Here is a 13,709-nt window from a genome sequence, read left to right as displayed (position 1 = left end):
AACCCCCGGCCAGAGAGGCAGAGGGGCACCAGCTTCAGTGCCAGGGAAGTTGGTGTCCTGGTGGAGCAAGTCCTGGGGCAGTATGATGCCCTCTACGGAAGTGTGCGCGCCGACAAGGAAGGACGGACTCGGATTTGGACGGACATTGTGACTGCGATCAACGCGGAGGGGGTGGCAGTCCGCGACTTCCAACATGTCAAGAATCGCTGGGAGGACTTCAGGTCCAGGACCCTGAACAAGGCCCGGCGCCTCTTGAAGGTAGCGGAAGCTAAGGGGCGCCGGGGCCACTTGTCGGAAGATCAGATGAGGGTCCTCGAACGCATATCCCCAGCGCTCCACATCCAGGTCCTTGAGAGGCAGACCCGTCTGGAGTCGAGCGGTAAGTGTACATGCATCATGATTGTAAGATGTGCGTGTGGTGATGTGCCAGTAGTGTGCCGGTTGCACATCTGTTTGTATGGAGCCGAGTATGGGTGGGGGTGTACAGGACCGTGAGGCTAACACATGCGAGGGCTGTCATGTGTGAGACATGGATGCTGCTTGTGTGTGTAGGCTTGCATGCCAAATGCAGTTGTGTGGGCACACATGTTTGGATGAATGTGTATGTAAGTGGGCATGTTCGTGATGTCACGCATGTATGTTGTTTTCAGCTGCATGTATCAGCACTGTGTACATGTGCATGTGTGTGTATTTGACAAGGGTGCAACAGTGATGCAACATGGATGCATGTGACAGCGGGATGTGGAAGCCTGATTGGCAGATGTGACATGGATGCCCATCGGAACACTGCGACAGTTGGCTGAGGTGTACACATGCATGCAAGTGTGGTGGTGTGCGTGCATGTGTAGTGCACTCCCTGTGTTGCATGTGATTTCTGGCTCACCTTTGCCTGCTCATGCTGTTGTATGTGTATGGATGGTGCTGGCAGTTGCGATGTGGCTGTGGTATGGCTCATGTGTGCAAATTGAAATGACATGTGTGTTGCCGATTGTGATGCCATGTCTGAGGTTTGCCAATGCAACTCATGTGCAACTGACATGTGTGTATGTGTCCATTGTACAGTCCCCTGATGCCTGTGTTTTATTTCTCCCTGTCTGCAGCATCAACTGATGAAGAGGGCGGAGAAGGTGCTGTGGAGAACAGCGGCGGGGATCGCACCGCCAGCCGGAGACGTAAGGCCCGGCTCCCCTCCCAGGTTGTGATCTCGTCGGGGAGTGAGGAGTCCGGTGCCGCGTCCCAGGCCGCAGCTGCCGGGGGAGGTCCAAGAGGCGGAGGTCGGAGTTGGACTCCTCGGCAGCAGAAGGGGCAGCTGAGACCCCACAGGGCCCAACGGGGGAAGATGGCACGGAGTCATCCAGGTTGGTGGAGGGTTTGGTGGAGGAGGAGGCCGTGCAAGCAACAGAGAAGGTGTCTGGAGGTGGGGATTCCACTGGTGCTAGTGGTGCAGTGCAGGACCAGGGACAGGAGGCAGCACAGGTCGCCATGGAGGTGCCTGTGTGCAATCCTGTCCCTGATCCTGTCACTGCATCATCTTGCACCAGCAGGGATGCCTACGTCCAGACCCGTTTTCAGGCAGGGGATGAGCTCACGACAACTGGCCTTCCTCTGCCTGCGGACGTGGCTATCCGGGTCTGGGTTGAGCCTGTCCTGACTGGTGTGGCGTTGCGTCAACGGGCCATGCGAGGTGACCTGCAGTCTTTTCATGAGGAGACTGCACGTCATCTCGACTGGCTCGTTGACCGCGTCGGCCTACTGGGACAGGTCACCCAGGCCGGATTCCTCCGTTTGATGGGGCTTGCTACGACCCCCTCCTCAACTGAACCCCCTATGCACCAGTCGTCCTCCGTGCCATCTTCCCACCCATCAGTCACCTGGGTGCCCTGTGGAGCTGCCTCTGACGGTGCGGCCAGGCTGGTGGAGGAGGCATCCCTGCCACAGTCGGGAGTTGGACGTCCAGCAGGGGTGGCCACATCAACGACTGCACCCCAGCCAGCGGAGGATGTGCAGGCAGCAGGAGGCAGTGCACGGGCAAAGGCGCAGCAGCAGCAACGTGGTGGGAGCCATGATGGCTCGGGGCCATCCACATCGGAGGGGCAGGCATCGGCCGGAGGGCAGGAGGACCCAGGACGGGAAGTGTCTTCCGTGTGGCAGCGGTTGGGCCACGCCATAGATGCGGAGCGGCAGCGGGCGGAAGAGGCACGGCTCACGATGGTCAGGGTGGAGAACTCCATGCAGAGGGCCCTGAGGCGTGCCGAGTGCCTCGAGGCAATCCGCAGGGAGTTTGGGGGGAACATGTGGACGGCCCTGCGGACCCTCGGGGCCATGGAGGAGGAGCGTCTCCGGGACATTGAGCAGGAGTTCGATGATGCCCTGGCCCGGAACATCCCGAAGTGAGCCGTCGGACTAGCCCGCTGCCCTTGTAAATAGTTCTATAGTTAGTGTTAGGTTTCCTTTGGTTTAGCATTTTTTTTGACCTTTTGGACAATGGGCCACATTTTGTATATAGTTATTTTTTTTAGGTAGTGTTATTAGATAGGTTTCATTTCTTCGTTTGGGATCATGGACCCTGGATTGTTTATCTGTAAATAGTTGACTTTTGGATTTTCAATTTTTATTATGATTTCGCCATGGAGCAATGGTTTTCGATTTTAATTTTCCATTGGATTTACTTTTGTGGACTGTGACTTTGGACACCTTTCCTTTGCATTATGATTTGTGGTTTTGCATTATTTCACGGACCTGCTGGTTTTTTTTGTTAATTTCTATAATTGTTTGTTTATTTTTGATTCAATTTATGTTGCTTTTAATACATATTTTGTATTCAAAGTTCAATGTGTAGTATCATCTCATTGGTTTCATGCATTTCATGATATGGGTTTTGACATTCACTGACACCCATTGGGTGTATGTGAGGGATGTGCGTTCATTTCCAAACTTGCAATTGGGCTTCTATCATGTTTTTGCCATTTCTACGTGGGTGGATGCAATACTCGGGTGGGCGTTTGGCATTTGGAGGCTGACCATAAGGGTCAGGGATCTACATTGTGGTGACATGTTGGCTGGGGAACATGAGTGGGGGCCTAGTGAAGGCTGCCCCTGGTGGTTGGGGGCTGGGGGTGGTGGGAGACATGAGTGGGGGCCTGGTGGAGGCTGCCCCTGCACTGCTGGGGGGTGGGGGTGCACGGAGACATGAGTTGGACATGAGTGGGGGCCTGGTGGAGGCTGCCCCTGCACTGCTGGGGGGTGGGGGTGAGGGGAGACATGAGTGGGGGCCTGGTGGAGGCTGCCCCTGGTGGCTGGGGGGTGGGGGTGCAGGTAGACATGAGTGGGGGCCTGGTGGAGGCTGCCCCTGCACTGCTGGGGGGTGGGGGTGATGGGAGACATGGGTAGGGGCCTGGTGGAGGCTGCCCCTGCACTGCTGGGGGGTGGGGGTGCAGGGAGACATGAGTTGGACATAAGTGGGGGCCTGGTGGAGGCTGCCCCTGCACTGCTGGGGGGTGGGGGTGATGGGAGACATTAGTGGGGGCCTGGTGGAGGCTGCCCCTGGTGGCTGGGGGGTGGGGGTGCAGGTAGACATGAGTGGGGGCCTGGTGGAGGCTGCCCCTGCACTGCTGGGGGGTGGGGGTGATGGGAGACATGAGTAGGGGCCTGGTGGAGGCTGCCCCTGCACTGCTGGGGGGTGGGGGTGCAGGGAGACATGAGTTGGACATGAGTGGGGGCCTGGTGGAGGCTGCCCCTGCACTGCTGGGGGGTGGGGGTGATGGGAGACATGAGTGGGGGCCTGGTGGAGGATGTCCCTGGTGGCTGGGGGGTGGGCTGGGGGTGGGGGTGCAGGTAGACATGAATGAGGGCCTGGTGGAGGCTGACCCTGGTGGCTGGGGGCTGGGGGTGGTGGGAGACATGAGTGGGGGCCTGGTGGAGGCTGCCCCTGCACTGCTGGGGGGTGGGGGTGATGGGAGACATGAGTGGGGGCCTGGTGGAGGATGCCCCTGGTGGCTGGGGGTAGGGGTGCAGGTAGACATGAGTGAGGGCCTGGTGAAGGCTGCCCCTGGTGGCTGGGGGCTGGGGGTGGTGGGAGACATGAGTGGGGGCCTGGTGGAGGCTGCCCCTGCACTGCTGGGGGGTGGGGGTGCAGGGAGACATGAGTTGGACATGAGTGGGGGCCTGGTGGAGGCTGCCCCTGCACTGCTGGGGGGTGGGGGTGCAGGGAGACATGAGTTGGACATGAGTGGGGGCCTGGTGGAGGCTGCCCCTGCACTGCTGGGGGGTGGGGGTGATGGGAGACATGAGTGGGGGCCTGGTGGAGGCTGCCCCTGGTGGCTGGGGGGTGGGGGTGCAGGTAGACATGAGTGGGGGCCTGGTGGAGGCTGCCCCTGCACTGCTGGGGGGTGGGGGTGATGGGAGACATGAGTAGGGGCCTGGTGGAGGCTGCCCCTGCACTGCTGGGGGGTGGGGGTGCAGGGAGACATGAGTTGGACATGAGTGGGGACCTGGTGGAGGCTGCCCCTGCACTGCTGGCGGGTGGGGGTGATGGGAGACATGAGTGGGGGCCTGGTGGAGGATGCCCCTGGTGGCTGGGGGGTGGGGTGGTGGGAGACATGAGTGGGGGCCTGATGGAGGCTGCCTCTGGTGGCTGGGGGGTGGGGGTCATAGGGGACATGAGTGGGGGCCTGGTGGAGGCTGCCCCTAGTGGCTGGGGGGTGGGGGTGATAGGGGACATGAGTGGGGGCCTGGTGGAGGCTGCCCCTGCACTGCTGGGGGGTGGGGGTGGTGGTAGACATGGGTGGGGGCCTGGTGGAGGCTGCTCCTGGTGGCTGGGGGGTGGGGGTGCAGGGAGACATGAGTGGGGGCCTGGTGGAGGCTGCCCCTGCACTGCTGGGGGGTGGGGTGGTGGGAGACATGAGTGGGGGCCTGATGGAGGCTGCCCCTGCACTGCTGGGGGGTGGGGTGGTGGGAGACATGAGTGGGGGCCTGATGGAGGCTGCCTCTGGTGGCTGGGGGGTGGGGGTCATAGGGGACATGAGTGGGGGCCTGGTGGAGGCTGCCCCTAGTGGCTGGGGGGTGGGGGTGATAGGGGACATGAGTGGGGGCCTGGTGGAGGCTGCCCCTGCACTGCTGGGGGGTGGGGGTGGTGGTAGACATGGGTGGGGGCCTGGTGGAGGCTGCTCCTGGTGGCTGGGGGGTGGGGGTGCAGGGAGACATGAGTGGGGGCCTGGTGGAGGCTGCCCCTGCACTGTTGGGGGGTGGGGGTGGTGGTAGACATGGGTGGGGGCCTGGTGGAGGCTTCCCCTGGTAGATGGGTGGTGGGGGTGCAGGGAGACATGAGTGGGGGCCTGGTGGAGGCTGCCCCTGCACTGCTGGGGGGTGGGGGTGGTGGGAGACATGAGTGGGGGCCTGGTGGAGGCTGCCCCTGCACTGCTGGGGGGTGGGGGTGGTGGTAGACATGGGTGGGGGCCTGGTGGAGGCTGCCCCTGGGGGGTGGGGGTGATAGGGGACATGAGTGGGGGCCTGGTGGAGGCTGCCCCTGGTGGCTGGGGGGTGGGGGTGGTGGGAGACATGAGTGGGGGCCTGGTGGAGGCTGCCCCTGCACTGCTGGGGGTGTGGGTGGTGGTAGACATGGGTGGGGCCCTGGTGGAGGCTGCCCCTGGTGGCTGGGGGGTGGGGGTGCAGGGAGACATGAGTGGGGGCCTGGTGGAGGCTGCCCCTGCACTGCTGGGGGGTGGTCGTAGACATGGGTGGAGGCCTGGTGGAGGCTGCCCCTGGTGGCTGGGGGGCTGGGGTGCAGGGAGACATGAGTGGGGGCCTGGTGGAGGCTGCCCCTGCACTGCTGGGGGGTGGGGGTGATGGTAGACATGAGTGGGGGCCTGGTGGAGGCTGCCCCTAGTGGCTGGGGGTGGGGGTGATAGGGGACATGAGTGGGGGCCTGGTGGAGGCTGCCCCTGCACTGCTGGGGGGTGGGGTTGTGGTAGACATGGGTGGGGGCCTGGTGGAGGCTGCCCCTGGTGGCTGGGAGGTGGGGGTGCAGGGAGACATGAGTGGGGGCCTGGTGGAGGCTGCCCCTTCACTGCTGGGGGGTAAGGATGGTGGTAGACATGGGTGGGGCCCGGTGGAGGCTGCCTCTGGTGGCTGGGGGGGTGGGGGTGCAGGTAGACATGAGTGGGGGCCTGCTGGAGGCTGCCCCTGCACTGCTGGGGGGTGGGGGTGATGGGAGACATGAGTGGGGGCCTGGTGGAGGCTGCCTCTGGTGGCTGGGGGGTGGGGGTGGTGGTAGACATGGGTGGGGACCTGGTGGAGGCTTCCCCTGGTGGCTGGGGGGTGGGGTGATGGGAGACATGAGTGGGGGCCTGGTGGAGGCTGCCCCTGGTGGCTGGGGGGTGGGGGTGGTGGGAGATATGAGTGGGGGCCTGGTGGAGGCTGCCCCTGGTGGCTGGGGGGTGGGGGTGCAGGGAGACATGAGTGGGGGCCTGGTGGAGGCTGCCCCTGGTGGCTGGGGGGTGGGGGTGGTGGGAGACATGAGTGGGGGCCTGGTGGAGGCTGCCCCTGCACTGCTGGGGGGTTGGGGTGGTGGTAGACATGGGTGGGGGCCTGGTGGAGGCTGCCCTGGTGGCTGGGGGATGGGGGTGCAGGGAGACATGAGTGGGGGCCTGGTGGAGGCTGCCCCTGCACTGCTGGGGGGTGGGGGTGGTGGTAGACATGGGTGGGGGCCTGGTGGAGGCTGCCCCTGGTGGCTGGGGGGTGGGGGTGCAGGGAGACATGAGTGGGGGCCTGGTGGAGGCTGCCCCTGGTGGATGGGGGGTGGGGGTGGTGGGAGATATGAGTGGGGGCCTGGTGGAGGCTGCCCCTGGAGGCTGGGGGGTGGGGGTGGTGGGAGACATGAGTGGGGGCCTGGTGGAGGCTGCCCCTGCACTGCTGGGGGGTGGGGTGGTGGGAGACATGAGTGGGGGCCTGGTGGAGGCTGCCCCTGGTGGCTGGGGGGTGAGGGTGCAGGGAGACATGAGTGGGGGCCTGGTGGAGGCTGCCCCTGGTGGCTGGGGGATGGGGGTGGTGGGAGACATGAGTGGGGGCCTGGTGGAGGCTGCCCCTGCACTGTTGGGGGGTGGGGGTGCAGGGAGACATGAGTGGGGGCCTGGTGGAGGCTGCCCCTGGTGGCTGGGGGTGGGGGTGGTGGGAGACATGAGTGGGGGCCTGGTGGAGGCTGCCACTGCACTGCTGGGGGGTGGGGGGGTGGGAGACATGAGTGGGGGCCTGGTGGAGGCTGCCCCTGCACTGCTGGGGGGTGGGGGTGGTGGTAGACATGGGTGGGGGCCTGGTGGAGGCTGCTCCTTGTGGCTGGGGGGTGGGGGTGGTGGGAGACATGAGTGGGGGCCTGGTGGAGGCTGCCCCTTCACTGCTGGGGGGTGGGGTGGTGGGAGACATGAGTGGGGGCCTGGTGGAGGCTGCCCCTGCACTGCTGGGGGGTGGGGGTGATAGGGGACATGAGTGGGGGCCTGGTGGAGGCTGCCCCTGGTGGCTGGGGGGTGGGGGTGATAGGGGACATGAGTGGGGGCCTGGTGGAGGCTGCCCCTGCACTGCTGGGGGGTGGGGGTGGTGGTAGACATGGGTGGGGGCCTGGTGGAGGCTGCCCCTGGTGGCTGGGGGGTGGGGGTGGTGGGAGACATGAGTGGGGGCCTGGTGGGGGCTGCCCCTTGTGGCTGGGGGGTGGGGGTTATAGGGGACATGAGTGTGGGCCTGGTGGTGGCTGCCCCTGCACTGCTGGGGGGTGGGGGTGGTGGTAGACATGGGTGGGGGCCTGGTGGAGGCTGCCCCTGGTGGCTTGGGGAGTGGGGGTGCAGGGAGACATGAGTGGGGGCCTGGTGGAGGCTGCCCCTGCACTGCTGGGGGGTGGGGGTGATGGGAGACATGAGTGGGGGCCTGGTGGAGGCTGCCCCTGGTGGCTGGGGGGTGGGGGTGCTGGTAGACATGGGTGGGGGCCTGGTGGAGGCTGCCCCTGGTGGCTGGGGGGTGGGGGTGGTGGGAGATATGAGTGGGGGCCTGGTGGAGGCTGCCCCTGGTGGCTGGGGGGTGGGGGTGCAGGGAGACATGAGTGGGGGCCTGGTGGAGGCTGCCCCTGGTGGCTGGGGGGTGGGGGTGGTGGGAGGCATGAGTGGGGGCCTAGTGGAGGCTGCCCCTGCACTGCTGGGGGGTGGGGGTGGTGGTAGACATGGGTGGGGGCCTGGTGGAGGCTGCCCCTGGTGGCTGGGGGGTGGGGGTGCAGGGAGGCATGAGTGGGGGCCTGGTGGAGGCTGCCCCTGCACTGCTGGGGGGTGGGGTTGGTGGTAGACATGGGTGGGGGCCTGGTGGAGGCTGCCCCTGGTGGCTGGGGGGTGGGGTGCAGGGAGACATGAGTGGGGGCCTGGTGGAGACTGCCCCTGGTGGCTGGGGGGTGGGGGGGTGGGAGATATGAGTGGGGGCCTGGTGGAGGCTGCCCCTGGGGCTGGGGGGTGGGGGTGCAGGGAGACATGAGTGGGGCCTGGTGGAGGCTGCCCCTGGTGGCTGGGGGGTGGGGGTGATGGGAGACATGAGTGGGGGCCTGGTGGAGGCTGCCCCTGCACTGCTGGGAGGTGGGGGTGGTGGTAGACATGGGTGGGGGCCTGGTGGAGGCTGCCCCTGGTGGCTGGGGGGTGGGGTGCAGGGAGACATGAGTGGGGGCCTGGTGGAGGCTGCCCCTGGTGGCTGGGGGGTGGGGGTGGTGGGAGACATGAGTGGGGGCCTGGTGGAGGCTGCCCCTGGTGGCTGGGGGGTGGGGGTGCAGGGAGACATGAGTGGGGGCCTGGTGGAGGCTGACCCTGGTGGCTGGGGTGTGGGGGTGGTGGGAGACATGAGTGGGGGCCTGGTGGAGGCTGACCCTGCACTGCTGGGGGGTGGGGGTGGTGGTAGACATGGGTGGGGGCCTGGTGGAGGCTGCCCCTGGTGGCTGGGGGGTGGGGGTGGTGGGAGACATGAGTGGAGGCCTGGTGGAGGCTGCCTCTGCACTGCTGGGGGGTGGGGGTGGTGGGAGACATGAGTGGGGGCCTGGTGGAGGCTGCCCCTGGTGGGTGGGGGGTGGGGGTGATAGGGGACATGAGTGGGGGCCTGGTGGAGGCTGCCCCTGGTGGCTGGGGGGTGGGGGTGATAGGGGACATGAGTGGGGGGCCTGGTGGAGGCTGCCCCTGCACTGCTGGGGGGTAGGGGTGGTGGTAGACATGGGTGGGGGCCTGGTGGAGGCTGTCCCTGGTGGCTGGGGGGTGGGGGTGCAGGGAGACACGAGTGGGGGCCATGTGGAGGCTGCCCCTGCACTGCTGGGGGTGGGGGTGATGGGAGACATGGGTGGGGGCCTGGTGGAGGCTGCCCCTGGTGGCTGGGGGTGCAGGGGGACATGCATTGGTGGGCAGTAGTGCAAGGTGACATGTGGGTTGGCTGGGGGGCATGGCCATGGTGGATGGGGTGGCTGCAGGACATGTGCAGGGTAGGCCCCTGCGGTGTGGGCCACCTGCAGGGGCTCTGGAGGGTGTAGAGGGAACACCTGGTAGGACCCACACGTGCAATTCACGTGTGGTGCTCCCCGCGCACCCCTGTGATACACGTACCCTGATGGAATCGCGTGTGATACTTCCCGCGCACCCCTGAAATACACGTACCCTGCTGATTTTGCGTGTGATACTTCCCGCGCACCCCTGAAATACACGTACCCTGCTGCTTTTGCGTGTGATACTTCCCGCGCACCCCTGAAATACACGTACCCTGCTGTTTTTGCGTGTGATACTTCCCGTGCACCCCTGTAATACACGTACCCTGATGGAATTGCGTGTGATACTTCCCGTGCACCCCTGAGATACACGTACCCTGCTGCTTTTGCGTGTGATACTTCCCGTGCACCCCTGAAATACACGTACCCTGCTGTTTTTGCGTGTGATACTTCCCGCACACCCCTGTAATACACGTACCCTGATGGAATCGCGTGTGATACTTCCCGCGCACCCCTGAGATGCACGTACCCTGCTGCTTTTGCGTGTGTTACTTCCCACGTACCCCTGACGCACACGTACTCAGGACAATCGCGTGTGGAACTTCCCGCAAACCACTGAAATACACGTTCCCTGCTTGGCGTTTACTGTTTGCCAGCCCTGTGAACTGGTCCAGGGTTAGCGCAGCCCTTTGCGATTATTTGGGGATTTTGAAGGCTTTTCCTTGCGCGAGGGCGTTCTTGGGGGAGTAACTGGCGCTGCTGCAGGGTCGCTGTGCCACGCTGCGCCACGGCTGGTTTTGGATGCGAAAATCCATGAATACGCTGTGCGCGGAAATCGATTTTAGCGCACGTGGCTGGCGCAGACATTCGCACGGGCACGCTGTGCGCCAGCCGCGTGTGCCACTTTTGTGCGAATTTCTATGAATTACCCTGTTAAACTCCTGGATTACTGAGCAACAGAGGTTTGAATCCCGAATCTGCGTGTATAAACCTAACTAAGATATTACGCACGTTATAAAAAACACAATAAATACATGAGCTCTGTTGAGTGCATTAAAAGCCACTGACTGACCTGTCGACTAAAAGCCAGTGGAGCATACACAAAGATGGCGCAATGCTGATGTTCGCATGCAGCGTGGGCAGAAGCATTCTGCGCCCATTGGAGGTGATGAAGTAGATCGCTGAGGATGCCATTGGACTCCTTGCAAGGAATTCGTTTAGGGAAAGATAGGCTCCTAAGAAAGTAAGACCCTGCCTTAGAGGATGCACATTGATTCGATGTCCAGGTTTCTTACGCTTCCTGGGATTGCGAGGCTGCAACGCTGAATGTTTAGAATTCATACCAGCATCCCCACCTTGGGTTTTAATAGAGCAGTTGACATATATTGGTTCGTGGCAGCAGGCAGGATGACAACATGCTGGTATGCCCCTGATTTTGTGGAGAAAGACTCGTCTGTAATGTTCCTGTTTTCAACATAGTTGCAGACCTTGAAGCCAAAAGTCATGATAAGATTGAGCATTCCTTGGGGACACATTAACTTTGGGCCCAGACTATTCTCCAGGAATCGTGGCATGCTGACTGTGGGTTACTTTGGAGTGGATAAAGCTTTTCCCCAAGCATACTACATGTACCTGCAGTACCCACAGGGTTTTCAGCCATGCCCTGTGCCCTCTAGCCCGCGTGCCTGGCAAAGGACTTTGGCAATGTTGCTGAGCATAGTAACTTGGCTGGAGTGCCTGCAAGGCATGGCAAGATGCTATTCCCTCTATGAACTGTCCGGGTCATAATACCTCTGGCGGGAGCGCCTACAGGGCATGGCACATGTCCTTGCCCTGCTGGCTTTGTGCCCAGGGCCTTTTATTAGTATAGACTATTAGTGGTCACCTGTGACACCTATAACCCGAAACCATTGCATTAGAGTACAGTTAGGGAGGACTGTCATGTGAGGAGGGAAGCACAGCCTATATGTGTTGTTTGGTTATTTGTCCACCTATTGACTGCCCACGGCCGTGCTAATGCCTGTGGCCATTCTCACCCAGTTCCTGCCCCTCCACCCCCAAAACACCTCCCCATGGAAACTCTTTGAGCTTGCTTTATTCAAGCCTTACCATCAAACCCTACACTGCAAGTGCCTGCGAGTGTTTTTAAAGCAGTCTTCTGAGAGTAATACAAGCATGTCGTAACTAGGTCTGCCTTCAGACACTCAATTTATAAGCACTCTGTGTGCCCTTCACTAAAGTTTTGTTAAAAACAAGCATTAGCAAAGCCAATAGTTTTGGGTTCTGTTTAAAGATTAGGCAATTTTCAGGTACCACTACTAGATGCCCAGGTACACCACCATGTTGCACCTGCTACTATCAATGGCCTGTTAATAGCATTGTGGCTGTGCCTGGCAAGGGCCTTCCCATGCCTACACAAAATCCCAAATTGTTGGCATTGCCACTGCTTGTTTTAACAGGCACTAGGCACAGTATTCCTGGCTGCAGTACCCTCGTGCATGGCCTTTGGGTGCAATATCCATTGGATGACCAAATGCCATTTCCCATACAGAGTGAACCTGGGCACAATTCCTGCAAGGCATGGCAAGTGGCTATGCCCCTTCCTTTGGCCATAACCCTGTACAATACCTCTTCCTCCCGTGCCAACAAAGATTAGCCTGTCTCATAACCTACAGGCCCTGTCTCCAGTGCAAAACCAGTCAGCCATGCCCAAAACACAGGAACCCAGGAGGAGAAGCTGCAGAAGAGTAACTGGTCGCAGTGCTTGTACGCTCTGTGGGCGCAGAGCCGGGAACATGATCTCCAGCGGGTCAGTGCCCCTAGATGCAGTGGCATAAGGGCACCATGGCCTGACCTGCAGTGCTATGCACATTAGTGTAGACATGTTCATTTGGCCTGATTGTTGTAAAGAGGCACAACGTGCACTCGCTGAAACCACCGAGAGCGGGCAGAGGTCCTTGCAAGAGATTAGATGCCGACCAACAGCTGCAGCATCCCTGACAGCCGATACATGTCCTCACATCACATTAGACACAGCTGAAATGCCTATAGTTGCTTGGATTGATAGCATGATGGTGTAAGAAGCCCTTCTGGGACCAAGCAGTTTCCTAAGCAGCTTCATGGGTGCACAGGCTTTACAGGAATTGCCAGCGTGCAGAGTATCAAACACAATGCCCATTGGAAAGGTCAAGTAAGGTTAGTTCAATGCAACCTCTTTATAGATCTCTATCCCCCTTAAACCTCCGTTTAGGAATGTTTGTAGATGTAGGGTAGCACCTATAGAACAGAGAGCATTGAATGTTCAGTAATGGTAGAGTCAGGAATGGGTGTTCACTGTTTACCGCCACGGACAGTAAATCCAAGGTATGCCAAGGAAGACCCCTTCAATGGATAGGTTGCAAATGTTGCAGTACAAAGATACCGCCACATGATCAAGAGGAAATATTCTCTACCGGCAGTCAACACTTTGCAACCTGTATTAAGAACACTGGCACATAGGAAACACGTGCTTTCTATTGTTCAGGAGTGCCATGGGCATAGAGCTGGCTTAGTGCGCATGCCCGTTGCACGTGATGAGACTGGATAGGGAGCTACTTCTTTCTCCTGGGGTCCGTGAGCTGCACTGGGGACCCGTGTTTTGCAATATCGCTGTTTACACCATGATGTTTTTCACTGTGCACACTGGACCTCAGCAAACTCGTGTATATTGATTGTTGCGGACTACACTGATGTCTTGTAGCATCTTTGCTTGTGCCACGTGTGTTTTCATTGGCGCGGCACAAAGCCTTAGCCTATAAGAAGTCAATGGTGATTACAGGCAAAGGCCACGGTTTATTTTCCATACGCGATCACGCGCCAAACAGTTACTGATACGTGGACGGCGTGCATCTGTTCTTCCTAAGGAGCTGAGCCGTTCATTGGCCTTGACGGAATCGTATATTAAAACCGTATCGTGTTTACTGCAAGGTCAGCAAAACTCAGATATTCAAACACTCGCTGCTAACCTAGAGCGTAAAAAGGTTCGTCTGAAAAATGGCATTTAAGCACAGGCCGGAAAAGCGTGAAGCCTCTGCTGAGTGCAGAGGAAATACACACGCAGGAGCTCGTGAGTCACAGGGGGTGAATGACGTCTCTTCCTGGTTACACTTCATCACCTGGAAACAAAACGGACGAGTGGTCTTTAGAAGTAATGCTGTAGGGTCCAAGACCAAGTGATGGGCACCAA

Source organism: Ambystoma mexicanum, chromosome 9 (assembly GCF_040938575.1).
Source record: "Ambystoma mexicanum isolate Mex_15411 chromosome 9, UKY_AmexF1_1, whole genome shotgun sequence".
Lineage (NCBI taxonomy): Eukaryota > Metazoa > Chordata > Amphibia > Caudata > Ambystomatidae > Ambystoma > Ambystoma mexicanum.
Note: the sequence above shows the minus strand (reverse complement) of the source record.